Source organism: Ranitomeya imitator, chromosome 5 (assembly GCF_032444005.1).
Source record: "Ranitomeya imitator isolate aRanImi1 chromosome 5, aRanImi1.pri, whole genome shotgun sequence".
In the NCBI taxonomy this organism is placed as follows: Eukaryota; Metazoa; Chordata; class Amphibia; order Anura; family Dendrobatidae; genus Ranitomeya; species Ranitomeya imitator.
In genome coordinates this window covers 157853023-157871666 of record NC_091286.1, presented here as the reverse complement: position 1 = coordinate 157871666, position 18644 = coordinate 157853023, and the positions used below count along the sequence as shown (strand labels likewise).

Here is an 18644-nt window from a genome sequence, read left to right as displayed (position 1 = left end):
AAGACACCTGTGCACACCCTCAAACAGTCTGACTCCAAACTCCACTATGGTGAAGACCAAAGAGCTGTCAAAGGACACCAGAAACAAAATTGTAGCCCTGCACCAGGCTGGGAAGACTGAATCTGCAATAGCCAACCAGCTTGGAGTGAAGAAATCAACAGTGGGAGCAATAATTAGAAAATGGAAGACATACAAGACCACTGATAATCTCCCTCGATCTGGGGCTCCACGCAAAATCCCACCCCGTGGGGTCAGAATGATCACAAGAACGGTGAGCAAAAATCCCAGAACCACGCGGGGGGACCTAGTGAATGAACTGCAGAGAGCTGGGACCAATGTAACAAGGCCTACCATAAGTAACACACTACGCCACCATGGACTCAGATCCCGCAGTGCCAGACGTGTCCCACTGCTTAAGCCAGTACATGTCCGGGCCCGTCTGAAGTTTACTAGAGAGCATTTGGATGATCCAGAGGAGTTTTGGGAGAATGTCCTATGGTCTGATGAAACCAAACTGGAACTGTTTGGTAGAAACACAACTTGTCGTGTTTGGAGGAAAAAGAATACTGAGTTGCATCCATCAAACACCATACCTACTGTAAAGCATGGTGGTGGAAACATCATGCTTTGGGGCTGTTTCTCTGCAAAGGGGCCAGGACGACTGATCCGGGTACATGAAAGAATGAATGGGGCCATGTATCATGAGATTTTGAGTGCACACCTCCTTCCATCAGCAAGGGCATTGAAGATGAAACGTGGCTGGGTCTTTCAACATGACAATGATCCAAAGCACACCGCCAGGGCAACGAAGGAGTGGCTTCGTAAGAAGCATTTCAAGGTCCTGGAGTGGCCTAGCCAGTCTCCAGATCTCAACCCTATAGAAAACCTTTGGAGGGAGTTGAAAGTCCGTGTAGCCAAGCGAAAAGCCAATAACATCACTGCTCTAGAGGAGATCTGCATGGAGGAATGGGCCAACATACCAACAACAGTGTGTGGCAACCTTGTGAAGACTTACAGAAAACGTTTGACCTCTGTCATTGCCAACAAAGGATATATTACAAAGTATTGAGATGAAATTTTGTTTCTGACCAAATACTTATTTTCCACCATAATATGCAAATAAAATGTTAAAAAAACAGACAATGTGATTTTCTGGATTTTTTTTTCTCAGTTTGTCTCCCATAGTTGAGGTCCACCTATGATGTAAATTACAGACGCCTCTCATCTTTTTAAGTGGTGGAACTTGCACTATTGCTGACTGACTAAATACTTTTTTGCTCCACTGTATATATATATATATATATATATATATATATATATATATATATATATATATCTAATATATATATATATATATATATATATATAAAATATATATATATATATATATATATATATATATACAGTATATATATATATACTACAGCAGTTTTGGAGTAGAGCAAGTAGATAGTGGTGTTGTCTGAGTGCATGAAGAGTTCACAGAGCTGGGCTACATATCATGATTAAGGGTGCTTTGCCACCTGAAACGCGTAGATAGATAGTGTTCTTATCCTCATTGTGCTGATGTTTTTATCCTCTGCTTCTACATGAAGTGAATAAAGTACCAAGTTTTTACTTTTCACTGTCTCGTTGAGCTGGATATTCTTTTTTTTGCTTATTGGATTCCTCACGCCTTGACACAGCGTTTCCGTGCTCCGAGTGGAACTGTTACTATGGTGAGCTGGATTTTCTTTTTCGTTACATTGTAATGTGCAGGATCTGTGAGGCAGCAGTGTGGACAGCGACAGGTGGTGAAATCTTTGCCTGCACTGGAATCTCCATGTGGTGCCATTATACTGCAGCATCATGAGGGGCCATTATACAGTATAGATCATCATGTGTGGCCATTATACAGTATGGAGCACCAGGAGTAGCCATTATACAGTATGGATCATCATGTGGGGCCATTATACAGTATGGATCATCATGTGTGGCCATTATATAGTATGGAGCATCATGTGTGGCCATTATACAGTATGGAGCATCATGTGGGGCCATTATACAGTATGGAGCATCATGTGTGGCCATTATACAGTATGGAGCATCATGTGGGGCCATTATACAGTATGGAGCATCATGTGTGGCCATTATACAGTATGGAGCATCATGTGTGGCCATTATAGAGTATGGAGCATCATGTGTGGCCATTATACAGTATGGAGCATCATGTGGGGCCATTATACAGTATGGAGCATCATGTGGGGCGATTATACAGTATGGAGCACTGTGTGGCCATTATACAGTATTAAGCATCATGTTTGGCCATTATGCAGTATGGAGCACTGAGTGGCCATATTTTTTGCTGTTTATAATTATTGTTTATGAAAAGTGTGATCAGCAGTGGTAAATGGGTGTGGTTGGAGAGTGGATATGGGTGTGACTTGTTGTGAAATGGGTGTGATCAAGGGTGTGACCTAAAATTTGCTGCAGCGCGATGCGCTCGCCACTACCTTTGTCCCTCTTTGCCTTCTTCAATAGTTGGGAGGTATGCATGCACAGGTAGGAAAGTGATGCTCTGCAGATACATGCACAGGTATGGAAGTGATGCTTTTAAGACTTTGCAGATACATGCACAGGTAGGGAATTGATGCTCTGCAGATAAATGTAGGGAAGTGATGGTCTGCAGATACACAGGTAGGGAAGTGATGCTCTGCAAATGCATGCACAGGTTGGGATAGTGATGCTCTGCAGATACATGCACAAATAGGGAAGTGATGTTCTGCAGATACATGCACAGGTTGGGATAGTGATGCTCTGCAGATACATGCACAGGTAGGGAAGTGATGCTCTGCAGATACATGCACAAGTAGGGAATCAATGCTCTGCAGACTGTCACCCTGCATGTCCATGTGTGCAGTGAGGAGTGCAACAGCCCTCCACATAGAGGTGTGATGCGCTGCAGGAGCTATACCCCCACTCCGCTGATGACCCCTCACGCTGTGGGTGCTGGACCTGCCATGGTGAGAGATGAGCGGTCCTGGCCACTCTCCTCCCTCCCTATTAGGCTGGCTCTTTCCCAGGGACATAATGATATCCCAGGGCAAGCTCTCTGGTTACACTATAGAGCTCAGGTTGTGTACTTACTGACTGAGCGCGCTCCTGAATGCGCACCTTCCACCTACTAAGCCTGCCCCACCCTGCCATGATGCACCAATCAGCATCAGACCAATTGCAGCCTGGCAGTCAAAGCACGGAGCTGCACAGCCGATGAGCGGCTGCAGCTCCCAGAGACTACCACTCCCCTGACACGCCCACTATACAACCTCACTGGCCTGCACTCAGTTTGCTGTGCATGGCCATTAGACAGCTGGCCCTGCACAGCTGCTGGGGGAGGGACCCGGGGGGCATTTGCCTCACTGCCACCCAGCCCAGCCCTCCCCTGACCTGGCTCCTGCAGTATGTCATGAAGGGGTAACATGCGTCACTCTCAATACTAGCCCTGTCACCTTTGTATTCTCTTTAAGCACCTTTGAATGTTACACTGGCAAAAACGGATAGGGTTCATCAATATTTCATGCTAGTGCAAAAACTAGAAAAAAAAGACAGACCACACATCCAAAAATTCATACGTTGATTTAATTACGCTTGGCATAGATTTACAAAACTGAACATGAGGTTCTTAGTTTAACATTCTGATCAGACTTTATGAAGCCCACTACCATGTCACAGTGAACCTCTCAGTGGATCCATAGACTAAAAGGTGCAGCATGGTGTTCAAACTATCATTGCAGCGACGATATATCAGTAAGGTGGGCGACCTGGTGCCTCACAGCACCCATGCTGCGAGGCTGAGTCCACATGACTTCAGGCCACAACACCCCACATGTACAACACCACAACAACAATGGCTGCCACACAGCACAAACACCAGTGATTTATTGTAAAAAACTCAAATTCCACAAGCTCTCAGACTGTGGACTGAGAGTAAAAATAGGCAGCACTCCTCTTGCAGTCTCCTGCTGATTCAAAAACACCTACACTTTTGGCCTAAATATGTGAGTCACTTTGCACACACCCTGATCCTCGCACAGGCGATCTTTCTTCCATTAAGCATGGCCCCTGCTCACAACCTGTACCATATGTCTAAACTGGAAGTAACGTCTCGTTTCGCTCAGGGTCTTCTTTTAGGAATGACAGGTGTTTTTCTCTGGCTGGTGATCAACATCTGACTTTTATGGCTTGATCTGCGAAGTTAGTCTTCAATGTTTTACCTAAAAAGTCTTCGGTACTTGAACTACATAGTCGAGACATCCCCAGGATCAGACTGCTCTGAGGTACAATGAGCACAATGTCTTCCACAAGCCCGTCATTTTGCCCTGACTTGTGCTTCGCCGTCACCGCTTTTTATATTTAGCAACTGTGCCACAGATGTCACTTGACCCGGTGTCCCCTTCAAATTATTTCCTCTAGGGAACACACTCTCCATCCTTCAGTTCCTGCCTATCCAGTGCAACCAGCAGATGGCGGCATTTACTTGCAGGTGCTGTGCAATGTTGACTAAATGCATCTTCCATTTGCCAACCCTTTACAACTGAATATAGATTTGGTAGAATTTTGATTGAATTGAGATTGACAGGTCAGTCCAGGGGAAGAAGTACATTTCTCTGATAAGATATATTGCATTTTAATTTGTATTATTGATTAACAAAATTAAAATTAAAATGATGGTTACTCTTTGAATACTGTGCAATTTATGTTCTAGCAATATTCAAGTATATAATGCCACCTAGACTGATATACAACCAGTTCCACATTTTGTGTGCCACTTTTAAATCTTCTTTAATCATCTTCATTTTTTAACACCATACAAATGTACCCCAATTTATATCTTTGTAAGGAAATATGCTTATAAGCAGCCATGTGTTCAGTGAATATACGAAATAATCTCTCCTCACAATGCAATGTATATTCTGCTGTGTTATAAAGATCCAAAGAGGATCAGATACACTACTACATATTATTCACTGACTTCTTTATTAACTTTATTCAAGATGTTTAATGGAAAAGTTATCATAGAAGCCAAGGCAATAAACGTTTAAAATGTGGCTCTGATGATGATGACAAGGGGCCCTTGACTCAGGAAGAGTCAACCTTCAGCAGTCAGGAAAGGAAAACCCCCAGTGGAGGAAATCTCTAGCAAACCATGCCTGAAGGACTGCCTTTCATTTAGGCTTTGGGTGTTCAACAGAGACCGAGCCCGGAATCTGCCTCATTCTGCAGTAGGAAACTCACTTATTCAGTGAGTGCATCTAGCGGCGGAATGTCCATTAATGTCATATCCAGTGGTGGAGAACAGAGACCGAGCCCGGAATCTGCCTCGTTCTGCAGTAGAAAACTCACTGGTTTTGTGAGTGCATCTAGCTGCTGAATGTCCAATAATGTTGTATTCAGTGGTGGAAAACAGAGACCAAGTCTGGAATCTGCCTCTTTCTGCAGTAGGAAACTCACTTATTCAGTGAGTGTATCTAGCTGTTGAATGTCCAGTAATGTCATATCCAGTGGTGGAGAACAGAGACCGAGACCGGAATCTGTCTCGTTCTGCAGTAGGAAACTCACTGGTTTTGTGAGTGCGTCTAGCTGCTGAATGTCCAGTAATGTCATAGCCAGTGGTGGAGAACAGAGACCGAGCCCGGAATCTGCCTCGTTCTGCAGTAGGAAACTCACTGGTTTTGTGAGTGCGTCTAGCTGCTGAATGTCCAGTAATGTCATATCCAGTGGTGGAGAACAGAGACCGAGCCCGGAATCTGCCTCGCTCTGCAGTAGGAAACTCACTGGTTTTGTGAGTGCGTCTAGCTGCTGAATGTCCAGTAATGTCATATCCAGTGGTGGAGAACAGAGACCGAGCCCGGAATCTGCCTCATTCTGCAGTAGGAAACTCACTGGTTTTGTGAGTGCGTCTAGCTGCTGAGTGTCCAGTAATGTCATAGCCAGTGGTGAAGAACAGAGACCGAGTCCGGAATCTGACTCGTTGTGCAGTAGGAAACTCACTTGTTCAGTGAGTGCGTCTAGCTGCGGAATGTCCAGTAATCTCATATCCAATGGTGGAGAACAGAGACCGAGCCCAGAATCTGCCTCGTTCTGCAGTAGGAAACTCACTGGTTTTGTGAGTGCGTCTAGCTGTTGAATGTCCAGTAATGTCATATCCAGTGGTGTAGAATGTCCAGTAATGTCATATCCAGTGGTGGAGAACAGAGACCGAGCCCGGAATCTGCCTCTCTTATATAAAGTCGTCTCCAGCTGGATCCCATGTTCATTGTGGGTTCACAGCGAGACCCCGCCCTGCCTCACCTGCAATAGAAATATAGAAATGTCACAACATTAGCAAAACAGTAAAGATGACTATATGGATATGGATACAGATTTTAATGAGCAACACAGCTGGAAAAGTTTGTATGTCATACATTATTTCCAGATTATATTGCTGGTGGAGAACAACAGGTTGGCATATGGAGACTTAAAGGCCATGCAATGCTTCCTAGGGAATCTGAATAAGTAGATAGCCTCTACAGAGAGGAAGAGGAGGAGAACTCTCTCAAATTCCCAGTGAAGAATTGTCTAGAAGAAGAAACCTAAACCCTTAAACCCCATGTCAGACGTCTCTCACACAGGAAAATCAGATCTCCTGCTTTACACTGATGAGAAGCAAACACCCCGAAACACATATCTGCAATGGGAATTTCTGTTTTGGTTTCTTTTCCTAAGTTATGTGGTAAGGTTTTTTAAAGAGTCGATATTGACTTTTAAGATTGCTACTTTGAATAGGTGGCACTACTGTTCATGTCCTCTGCCTCTCTGAAGCGGCTTCTTACATTACGGTATATTGCAGCACAAGTCTTTATATGCAATGAACTGATCTTAGTCTTACAGGCCATTCTCTGACAGATTGACTACTAGATTAACGATTAGTCTCTTATTGAAAGGAAATGGATTTTAGAAACATTAACAGAACCAGCATGGAAACTCCCCTGTGTATCACTCTGTCATTGTTAGTTTCTTTACTGTAAGTGATAGCTGTAATTTGTATATCACCCCTTCTCATGTACAGCACCATGGAATCAATGGTGCTATATAAATAAATAATAATAATATGTTGCTGGTACCAGCTAGACTCCTTACAAAGACCGGTTTTGGCTCCCAGTCTGAAGCTTTAGCTTGTACGAATAAAAATATTGCTATCAACATTTAGGTCTCGAGTGATCAATTTCTAATTCGTTATCCCACTGCATGTTAATGCTAGAACATAACATACTGTATATCATTAAACATATATTTAAGTCTTAAGAACTTACTGTCGGTTTTGGCTGAGACGGGCTTCATCTTCCGAGAAGCCATTAGGATGTTCAGATGTTTTTCTTAAACCAAGCAGAGGAGATGGAATATGTTTTTCGTCCTCTTGATGATCTGTAAAATACACTAGTTGATCATGAAAAGGACATTGATTCTACTCTACAGTCAGCCTGGGATTGGAGACCCCAAGCATTCTAAGAAATGACTTAAAGGGAAACTGTCACCATGAAAACACAGTTCTATCTGCAGACATCATATAATAGATCTGGGGGATGAGTAGATTGATATATAATGTAGTTGTGTGAGAAAACATTCAGTATTACCTGTGTTTTAATCATTGATTCATTTGCTTGTTCTTGGATTTTCGGACTATCACTAACTGACACATTTCTTTGTACAAGTATGTATACAGAGGTAGCTGTCAACCACGGATAGGACTGCCCACTGGACAACAAATTCCAGAAAGGGCAGAAGTTTGACCTATGCTATGACATACAGTATCTATACGTCATAGTTTGTGCTCTGCATTACATGCAGCCTACTATTCTGAGCCCTGATGTTTTTAGGCACATGAGAGCTGATCTGGTCAGCTGTCCTGTGCCCCTAACAGCCGTGAGTGTAATCACGATTTACCCATAGCTGTTAACCTGTTAAATGCTGCTGTCAATCTACAAAACGGCGGCATTTATCATGGTCATGGCAGAAGCGCGTCACTAATCTCGCCCATCGTCGTGCCCGTCACATAAATACGAGGTGCCAATGGGATAGCATGACAACCCGAGGTCTGCAAGAGACCCCTGTGGTTGTCATTGGTGATCTGCTATGAGCGCCACCCTAAGGCCAGCGCTTATAGGAAATGATCAATTCTGCTACAAGTAGCAGGGCTGAAGTGAACTGATGATTGCAGCTTCAAGTCTCCTAAATAGAGTATTGAAACAAGTAAAAAGTGGAAAAAATGTTTTTAAAAATATGAAGAGAATTAAAAAAATAAAGAATAAAGTTCCCAAATGGGAGGGATTTCGATGTTTTTGAGGTTGCCACTTTTTTCAGCTATGGGTCTGATATTTAGTTTATTCTCCTGTTTAACTCTAACAGAAACCACAGAAATTAGTATTTTTATAATAAACACTTCTCTATGTTTCCCATAGATTATTACCTCTACGTCTCCAGATCTTTTACCAACAAGATTCTTTAAGAGACGATTTTGAGAGGTGGAAAAGTTGGGCTTCTTACATGAGATCTCATTAGCATTTATAAATAAATGTGTGGTCAATACAAAAGTTTAGCACATGACTTATTACTTGCAAGGACCACACTTAGGACTAGGAGGCACTCATTACAGATGGAAGAAAGACGATAAGTGTGGCTAATTAGGAAAGTATTTTTTACAGTTAGAGCAATCAGACTTTGGAAAGCCGACCACAAGAGGTAGTAATGGCAGACACTATAGCAGCTTTTAAAAAAGAGCTGGATGATTTGCTCAGTACACATAACATTGTGGGTTATAGTTAAAAAGTGACAAAATGCACAATTGGTGGAGAAAGGTTGAACTTGATGGACCTAAGTCTTTTTCAAGCTATGAAAAAAAAGCATAAGCAACAAGCAACACATCAGAAAAAGAACACAGCCCCACAATAGCTTAGAGCAGGTTTCTAAATGTGTGAGCTGTGAGGATACAGCCCTAATCTCCTGGTCTAACCTTCTGCATGAGTCAGTGTGGAGGCAGAGGCAGCACAACTGAGTTTATCTGTGTCACATTACAAACCCTTCTATCAACTTTCATCCTTGTTTGATAGCACAGTCACCATCTGTTAAATATTAATTAAATTATTCTTATTCTGTACTGAGCACATTGCTTCTTGCTGACACTACCAACAGCTATTTCTGTGTATGTAGCTCAGAGTATAAGTTAACACCATATACAGAGAACACGTGATCTGTGGGACATATAAATAACGTCTCTTAAGAGGGTGGGGGGCTTTTTGTCACGTGGGGGTTGCCACCTCCTGGCTTCACATCATTCTCCATGGATATGAAACAAGTCGGACAAGGAAGCAACAGCTGATAGCCATGAACAGCTGGTAGCCATGATGACTTCGGACTTCACACAAACAGACGGTTTTACCATTCAGGACCTTGGGAAAGATGAGCAACAAGACAAGCGCTGATATTTACACATGGACAATCTGTTCGTAACTATTTCATTTACTTTTATGTTTTGCTGCAATGTGGTTTTTCTGTGGACAATTCAATAAACCACTATACTTTTTATGAGAATACCATGACATTTTTCTTTAAGAGTAAGCACCTGGTGAATAGTCCTGATTAAATAAATGTGCGAAATAACCATTTTTAACACCATCTCTGCTGTCCTGCCTCTTCCCCACACAGTCTGTCCAGAGATGAATCAATCGTCACACTAGTGTCTAATGCAAAAATAAAAAAATAACAAAATCATTTTATTTCACTCTGCAGTCACTATTACATCATGTCACCAGTTCAACCAGAAAACTTTGGTGAAAAGTCCACTTTAAACTGCAAATCAATAACACATTGTTATAAAGTTAATTTTTGTTAATTTTATGCAAGCAAAGAAAGGTTGAATAACAGCTGTTTTGGGGTTTTGGGTGGGTGATGTCAGCAATCTTTTCTATCAGGGCTAAGACAAAATTAACTTACTGTCAGGGGCGGTGACCGTGTCCTCATCTGGGCCCATATTGATTACTGCATCAGCGGCATCAGGCATAGGGATCATGGTGCTTTTGAGGATTTCTCTCTTTTCCACCATGAGTCCGTGAGGAGCGACATCAGTAACAATATTTGTTTGTTCCTCATGCTTTCCTGTAATGTAGAATATTGAAATTAGTATTAAAATCTTCCCAAACAAAAGCTTCCATATGTTTATTGAATAAAACATTGAAACATTGGCTCAGTGGTTAGCACTACAGCCTTGCAGCACTATGGTTCTTGGTTAAAATCCCACCAAAAACAACGTTTGCAAGGAGTTTGTGTGGGTTTCCTCTGGGTTCTTCCCACACTCCAAAGACATGCTGATGGGGAATCTTGATTGTGAGCCACAATGGGGACAGTGATGGCATTGTAAGTAAATTGTTAAAGGGACTCTGTCACCTGAATTTGGAGGGAACAATCTTCAGCCATAGGGGCGGGGTTTTCAGGTGTTTGATTCACCCTTTCCTTACCCGCTGGCTGCATGCTGGCTGCAATATTGGATTGAAGTTCATTCTCTGTCCTCCATAGTACACGCCTGCGCAAGGCAAGATTGCCTACTGATGACAGAGAATGAACTTCAATCCAATATTGCAGCCAGCATGCAGCCAGCCGGTAAGGAAAGGGTGAATCAAACACCCGAAAATCCAGACCCTATGGCTGAAGATTGTTCCCTCCAAATTCAGGTAACAGAGTCCCTTTAATACTGTATTTATTAAGCTCTTTTTTATATTAAAAATGTCATAAAAGCCCTGAGAACTTACTGTCAGGGGAAATGGCCACATCCTTATCTGTTTCAATATTGATGACATAGTCAACTGGACCGGGAGTAGGGATGTTGGCGTTCTCAAAGACATCTCTCTTTTTGACCATTGGTCCATCCTCATGTTTTCCTGTTAAAGAGATCACAGAAATCATAGTTTTTTAAAATACAATTTTCTCCATGTTTCTATCTATATTACGACTACTGTTAGTGCTTATCTATGACAAGATACTCTAACAGTCTCACAACCTCCCACTGTAGATAAACGTTGGTGCTTGCTGGGCTCTGTGCAGCGCTGACGTAGTCAGTGGTCCCGCAAGCACTGTAATTCCAGTGAAGAGCAATAGCTCTGACAGGTGTCATCATTCCTGTCAAACACCTGAAGGGTTAATAAACTTTTTGAATTTGGTTTTGAGCACTTTGAGGGGAACAGTTTTTATAGAATCGTGTCACTTTTTAGGTATTTTCTGCATTAAATGCTCCTCAAAGTAACTTCAAATGTGATGTGGTCCGTAAAAAAATTGTTTTTGCAAATTTAGTTGGAAAAATGAGAAAAATGCGATTGCTGATCAACTTTTAACCCCTTTATCTTCCTAAGGAAAAAAAATGATGTTTCAAAAATTGTGCTGATGATAGCTAGGCATGTGGGAAATGTTATTTATTAACTATTTTAGGTGACCACACTCTGGTTTAAGGACTTAAAATAAAAAAAATAAAAAATTGCAAAATTTTCAGAATTTTCTTCACATTTCCGATATATTCAGACATAAACGCAATTTATATTGAACAAATTTTACCACTATAATGGAGTACAATATGTAACGAAAAAACTATCTCAGAATCGGCGGCATCTGTTGAAGCGTTCAAAAGTTATTACCACATAAAGTGACACTGGTCAGAATGAAAAAAATTGGCCTGGTCATGATGGCGAAAAAAGGCTCTGGCACGAAAGGGTTAAGAGACCATTTCTAAAAAGGTATTCTACTATTAATTACGTATCAAATGTCCTCAGAGTAAGTCATCGGCATCATAAAGCGGACTGTTACCAAGTTATAAAAAAACAAACAATAACTAATTGCATATAGATTTTATAGTCTTGTCCAGGGTTAGAAAAATATAATTGGTTTGTTTGAAAAATAAGACCACCCCTGTCTACAGGTTGTGCCTGGTATTGTAGCTCAGCTCCAGTGAAGGGAATGGTACAGAGCTGCAATACCATGAACAAGCTGAAGATTTTGAAAGCACAGGGGTTTTTTTGTTCTTTTTATGGCAGCCCAGTTTTTCTTACCCTGGAGAACAGCTTTAGTGTCAGATTGGTTAGGCTGTACTTACCAAGAGGTTTAGCAGTAGTGTCTGTATCTCCATCAGTAGAACACCGAGATTCATCATTTGTCCTGGATTTATCCTTTTTCAGATGTCTTTAAAACAGTGAAATATAAGGTATATTGTGAATTACAGGGTAACATCTGTATTCTGCAGAATGAAATATAGACTTATGATTCTTCATTCATTTTGTCTCTTACATTCTGTAGAGACATTGGCTATAAGCAAAATGTTGGTATTTATCAACCCTTTTTCATGTACATGAAAGTTCAATATGTGTGGATCGTACTGGATTGTAAGGTAATATGAAGATTATCCATGAGTGGATTTATTTGAGTGGAATTGAATTCTGCTCATATTTACAAAACTCAGAATTTTGGAGAACACAGATTTTTTGTAATTCACTCCACGCGAATAAGGCAAAGTGGAAGCTAGCTGCAGCCGCCAGCTTGCGGAACAGTAGAGCGCTGGCAAAAAGTTTGGCTCTCCTCTCTGACGACTCCTGCTGCTTTATTCTCGATGGCCAGTTTTCCACACTACCATTGTACCGCGCCTCTGGCCAAGTGTTCCCGTTGGATTGGAGCTTTGGCTACAAGCGGGCCCCGAAAGGTCTTTGCTCATGTAAGCCCCAACCAAGAGTCAACTCTGGGCTGGAGTTGCGGGCGGAGAGCAGTGGGGGCTTCCGGAGAGGGGCTTGATGTGTATGAACTTTATTTTCTTCTTACATCCTCCATTTATTATGATCTGGGACTGGGGAGACCCCAGAACATAAAAGGGAGCAATCAATTTGTGAAGAATAATTTTGCTGTGAATCAAATCTCTAAATAAAATCTGCATGATTTGGCAGAATTCTGTCAGAGCCTCTCATCTGTAATAAAGATGTAATTTTATGTTACAGACTCCCATGTACAATATAAATCATCCTTTACAATACTCACCTACATATGATGTTACAGATGACACCAATGAATATTCCAAGGAGGAATATGCTGATGGAAACAGCAATATAAATGATGTATTTAGTCCAAGGGATCTTTGTAGGAGCAATACCATCCACTGAAAAAGAAGAAAGAATATGTATATATTCAATAACTTGTCTGTAATACACTATGCCATTATTATCAAAGCAGTCCTATAAAGAGAATCTGTCACCAGGCTTTTGCCATGTTATCTGAGACACCATAATGTAGAAGCATAGACCTTTATTATAGCTATGTGTCAAATACTGGACTGTTTCAATAGAATCACTGTTTTATCAGCAATTGATTATCACTACAGGACAACTGGTCTTGCGCCTCCTATTCTATTGGACTATAGAACCCGGCAAGACGATTAAAAATATGGGACTTTAGTTTTGCAATATTAGTATATAATAAATATAATAGACACTATAGAGATCTATCCAGTTGCTTAGGTAGAGGCTGATGTGTCCCAGTGAAAAAAATTATTTGACCTGGGCCCCCACCTGCATATTTCTCAGATGTATGGTCCCTTGAGGCATTCCAGATCCTGTGAAGACATACGTGTTTGCCCCCTCATGTTCAATGTCCCCATCCTGTAATAATGTGCCCAATTCTGGCCCTTCATATAATAATATCACCCATCCTGGCCCCTTCCTGTAATAATGTTCCCCATCCTGGACCACATTCAATAATAATATCCACCATCTTGATATAAAGTCTTTATCCTTGGCCCCTTCCTGGCATAATGTCCTCAATCCTTTGCCTCTTCCTGGTAAAATGTTCTCTATCCTGGACCCTTGCCTGATATAATGCTCCCCATTCTCAGCTCCTTCCAGTTATATTCCCCCACCTCCCACTACTTGTGACATCTTCTTCCATAGCCAGAGCCGAAGCCGGCAGCTGACTTTAGCGTGCAAGTGACGGGAAGCGCATGACATCACTAGCACTCGCCACTCGGTGAATACTTGTGCCGCAGTGAATTTCAGCTCAGTGTATGTCTGCAGGGCCCACCTACCCAGGCCTGGTCGCACTCACTGTGACCTCAATCGTTAGGCCCCGGATCTATCTTTCTATATCCAGGCATGTAAACATATCAAAAGGGCCTGTGTGTCTAGAGGAAAAAAGGTTAAAAGACATCTGGGGGCTTTTCCATAAATAGATAATATTACTAGATAACTGCTCTAGATTACTGGAGAAGAGGTATTGATCCAGGAGTGGAGTCTAATTGCAGTATTTATTAGGAAGGAACATTGGCTACAGAACATCGGGTTTACTTCAAATTAACACTGACAGATAATAGATAACCTATCCACGTGACTATGTGACTTACATCCACAATCCTCAGGTCCTTTGCACTGTTCCGTGCGGAGAAAACACTTGTCCTGTCCGTTTTGGCAGCCTTTGGTGTTATAGACCACCCTGGTACCAATGCCTGAAAAAATGAGACATCAATTAGTTGTAGGAAAACACTGTAGGAACTTTTCTCAATGTATCAGTGTAGTTCTCGGTAGGCTTCTAGTGGAGGAGAACATCAGATGTCTACAGCTACCAATATATACTTTATTCACTGCACCTAATTTACTTATCCAGACCTAGGACCATTTCTTATAAGTAACTCTAGGACTGCACAGATGACAATTATAGGAAATCCCAATATGTTGGACAAATTAGTCCCCGTTAGTCATAAAACTGTATTATTTCCCCTGTGGTAATGATGAAATCACACGACTGATGATCACAGACACAAGTGACTCCATTATTCCTTACAGGAAGATCTACATTTACTCTTACTATTAGTTCGAGAGCCTAGAATAGGGAATACAGGATGGGAGGGGGTAACACATGAAGACTCCGCCATGAAATGTATCATGTGACTTATTAACAATCTCAGCCACTCAATAAAAGTTATATAAGAGCAAATATTCGGTGTCTCTAATGAAGCAGAGTCCGACACCCATCATATTACACTGGGTCCTATTACTGATTGTCAGAAGGTTATGTGAACTGTTGTATGTGAAGGTTATATCTTAATTATGAGTTACTTACCGCATGTTTTTGAGCACGGACCAAAGATCAGGTGATTAGTGTTGCCTAGAAATTAAAAGTAGACATTAAAGAAAATCTCTGCTGACAAAATCCGAAGTATTACCTATACCTCCCTTCTGTTATATGTAGACGTTATTGTATCCAGCCCGCAGTATTACACCTCTATGTCTTATCTATATATTATTTTACTAAATGCTAGTATCAGTCCTGGCCATGTATTTAGCATTAGATCCTTTATGACCTTTGACCTACATGTATGTCAAAGGTCGTGTCCTTGTGTATACTGCCGTTCGCATGTGAAGCCTGCATGTCTCCTGGCTGCTAATGGCTGATTCATGTGATTTTAACAGTCGCGGGCGGAGTAGAGCTCCACCGATGGGTGTTAACCTGTTTAATGCCCCTATGAATCTCTGACATTTGTATTTAACACGTGCCGTAGGGGGGTCATATCAGAAGCTGATCGGCGTACCCATGACATGTTGGGGGGTGACGATGGGTTGCCATGACAGCCGAGGGTCTGCTGAAGATGCCGTGATTGTTGTGAGGATCTTCTTGTGAAAGTCAGCCTGAAGCTGGCGTTCATAGGAGAATGTGGATTTAGCAATACATAGCAGTGTTTATCCACTGTTATGTATAGCATAATCAACCAGACAATCGCAGCTTCAAGTCCCTAAAGAGGACTATTGAGTACTGTAAAAATACAGTAAAAAATGAAAAAGTTCATTAAAAAGTAAACACTTTAAAAAAAATAATTCTAAATACACTTTTGTTATCGCTGCATTTGTAAAAGTTCAATCTATCAAAATCAGTAAATTTATCTGCTCAGTAAACAGCATAATGAGAGATCTCAAAGTGACATCACAAGGAGCGGAACATGAGAAGCGGAACACGGGTGATGTCACAATGGGTCAGATAACTGCAACCACTAAACATGGAGCAGCTCCATCAATCTATATATGATCAATATAATATTAGTGTATAAGGACCAAGCCGCGTTAGAGGGTATTATGAATGTATGGGGGCCGCATAGAGAGACATTATTCATGTGTTGGGGCACAGGGAGACATTACTATTACTGGGCCACATAGGGTGGCAATATTAACTCATGATGAACACATGGGGGGACAGTTTTACCAGATGAGTGCCAAATAGGAGCCAATATTAATGTATGGGGGCAGCATAGGGGGACATTATTACTATATGGGGCCAGAAAAGAGGACAATATTACTATATATGGGTCACATAGGAGGAAATGATTAAAAATCAAAATCGTCAGAATAACATTTTTTGGCAGCTGCAACAGTGCAACAAAAGGCGATCAAAACATTGAATCGACCCCAAAATGACATCAGTAAAAATGTGAACTCAAGGCGCAAAAAATCAGCCTTCACCCAGCATAATGGGGTTTACCCCATAATGTGTGAATATTTGGAAAAGTACTTACCTGCTGGGATTGTATGCTTTGGCCAGGAATCATGGCGGCGGATGATGATAGGCGCCATATGCTTTGGCCAGGAATCATGGCGGCGGATGATGACAGGCGCACCTTCCACAGATGCTAATAGCACACTCACGATTAAAAGAAATCGAAAGAGCATTTCAGCCTGAAGAAATATCGCTTAATGTGTAATACACAGTGAGCTTCTTCAGACAAAGCCTCTTCCTGCAGCGTCGCTGCCTTATAACCACACATTCCGTGATGTCACAATGGAGATCTCAATGTGACATCACAAGGAGCGGAACACGGGTGATGTCACAATGGGTCAGATAACTGCAACCACTAAACGTGGAGCAGCTCCATCAATCTATATATGATTAATATAATATTAGTGTATAAGGACCAAGCCGCGTTAGAGAGTATTATGAATGTATGGGGGCCGCATAGAGAGACATTATTAATGTGTTGGGGCACAGGGAGACATTACTACTAATGGGCCATATAGGGTGGCGATATTAACTCATGATGAACACATGGGGGGACAGTTTTACCAGATGAGTGTGACATAGGAGCCAATATTAATGTATGGGGGCAGCATAGGGGGACATTATTACTATATGGGGGCCAGATAAGGGGACAATATTACTGTATATGTGGTAGTATTGGTACACTGTGTGCAAAACTATTAAAGAGGTTATCCGGGACTTTAGCACTGATGGGATATCCTAAGACTAGGTTGACACTTGCGTTGTGCAGTCCGTTCAACAAATCCGTTAAACAGACTGCACTAACGCAAGTGCCGGCTTTGGCACTGCGCTAGCGCAGATGGAGCATCTGCTAGCTCCATCTGCGCTAGCAGTGTGCTAGCAGTGACGGACCCGGAAACGCTGCAGCCCGCTTCTCAGGTCCGTCATTCAATGACAGCACATCGCTAGCAAACGCCCATTGTGGGCGTGCACTAGCGATGCGTCCGCCATTGAAAATAGTGGCAGCGTTAACGGAATACGTTACACCACGTTATGCGTTACGCGTTACGCGTTATACAACTGTTAAGAGGAGACTTTGTGCAGCAGCCTTCATGGTAAAATAGCTGCTAGAAAACCACTGCTAAGGACAGGCAACAAACAGAAGAGACTTGTTTGGGCTAAAGAACACAAGGAATGGACATTAGACCAATGGATATCTGTGCTTTGGTCTGATGAGTCCAAATTTGAGATCTTTGGTTCCAACCACCGTGTCTTTGTGCGATGCTGAAATGGTGAATGGATGGACTCTACATGCCTGGTTCCCACCGTGAAGCATGGAGGAGGGGGTGTGATAGTGTGGGGGTGCTTTGCTGGTGACACTGTTGGGGATTTATTCAAAATTGAAGGCCTACTGAACCAGCATGGCTTCCACAGCATCTTGCAACAGCATGCTATTCCATCCGGTTTGCATTTAGTTGGACCATCATTTATTTTTCAACTGGACAATGACCCCAAACACACCTCCAGGCTGTGTTAGGGCTATTTGACCAAGAAGGAGAGTGATGGAGTGCTACGGCAGATGACCTGGTCTCCACAGTCACCAGACCTGAACCCAATCGAGATGGTTTGGGGTGAGCTGGACCATAGAGTGAAGGCAAAAGGGCCAAAAAGTGCTAAGTATCTCTGGGAACTCCTTCAAGATTGTAGGAAGACCATTTCAGGTGACTACCTCTTGAAGCTCATCAAGAGAATGCCTAGAGTGTGCAAAGCAGTCATCAAAGCAAAAGGTGGCTACTTTGAAGAACCTAGAATATAAGACATATTCTCAGTTGTTTCACACTTTTTTGTTAAGTATATAATTCTACATGTGTTAATTTATAGTTTTGATGCCTTCAATATGAATGTACAATTTTCATAGTCATTAAAATACATAAAAATCTTTAAATGAGAAGGTTTGTCCAAACTTTTGATCTGTACTATATATACAGAGCTCCTGTGTATAATGTCACTGGTGATCACTGTATTACCTGTACACTATATACAGAGCTCCTGTGTATAATGGCGTTAGTGTTGTGTGTTTTTTTAATTAT

The 18644-nt window shown here is 41.9% G+C and overlaps 1 long non-coding RNA gene across 1 annotated transcript; it reads right to left on the bottom strand.

Annotated features, from left to right (window-relative positions):
- Positions 1-10878: 10878 nt before the first annotated feature.
- Positions 10879-13153, bottom strand: LOC138680586 (uncharacterized). The gene is made up of 3 exons (XR_011321669.1): positions 13081-13153; positions 12152-12237; positions 10879-10949 (listed from the first exon to the last, which is right to left on the bottom strand). It is a non-coding gene; the product is annotated as an uncharacterized lncRNA (long non-coding RNA).
- Positions 13154-18644: the final 5491 nt, after the last annotated feature.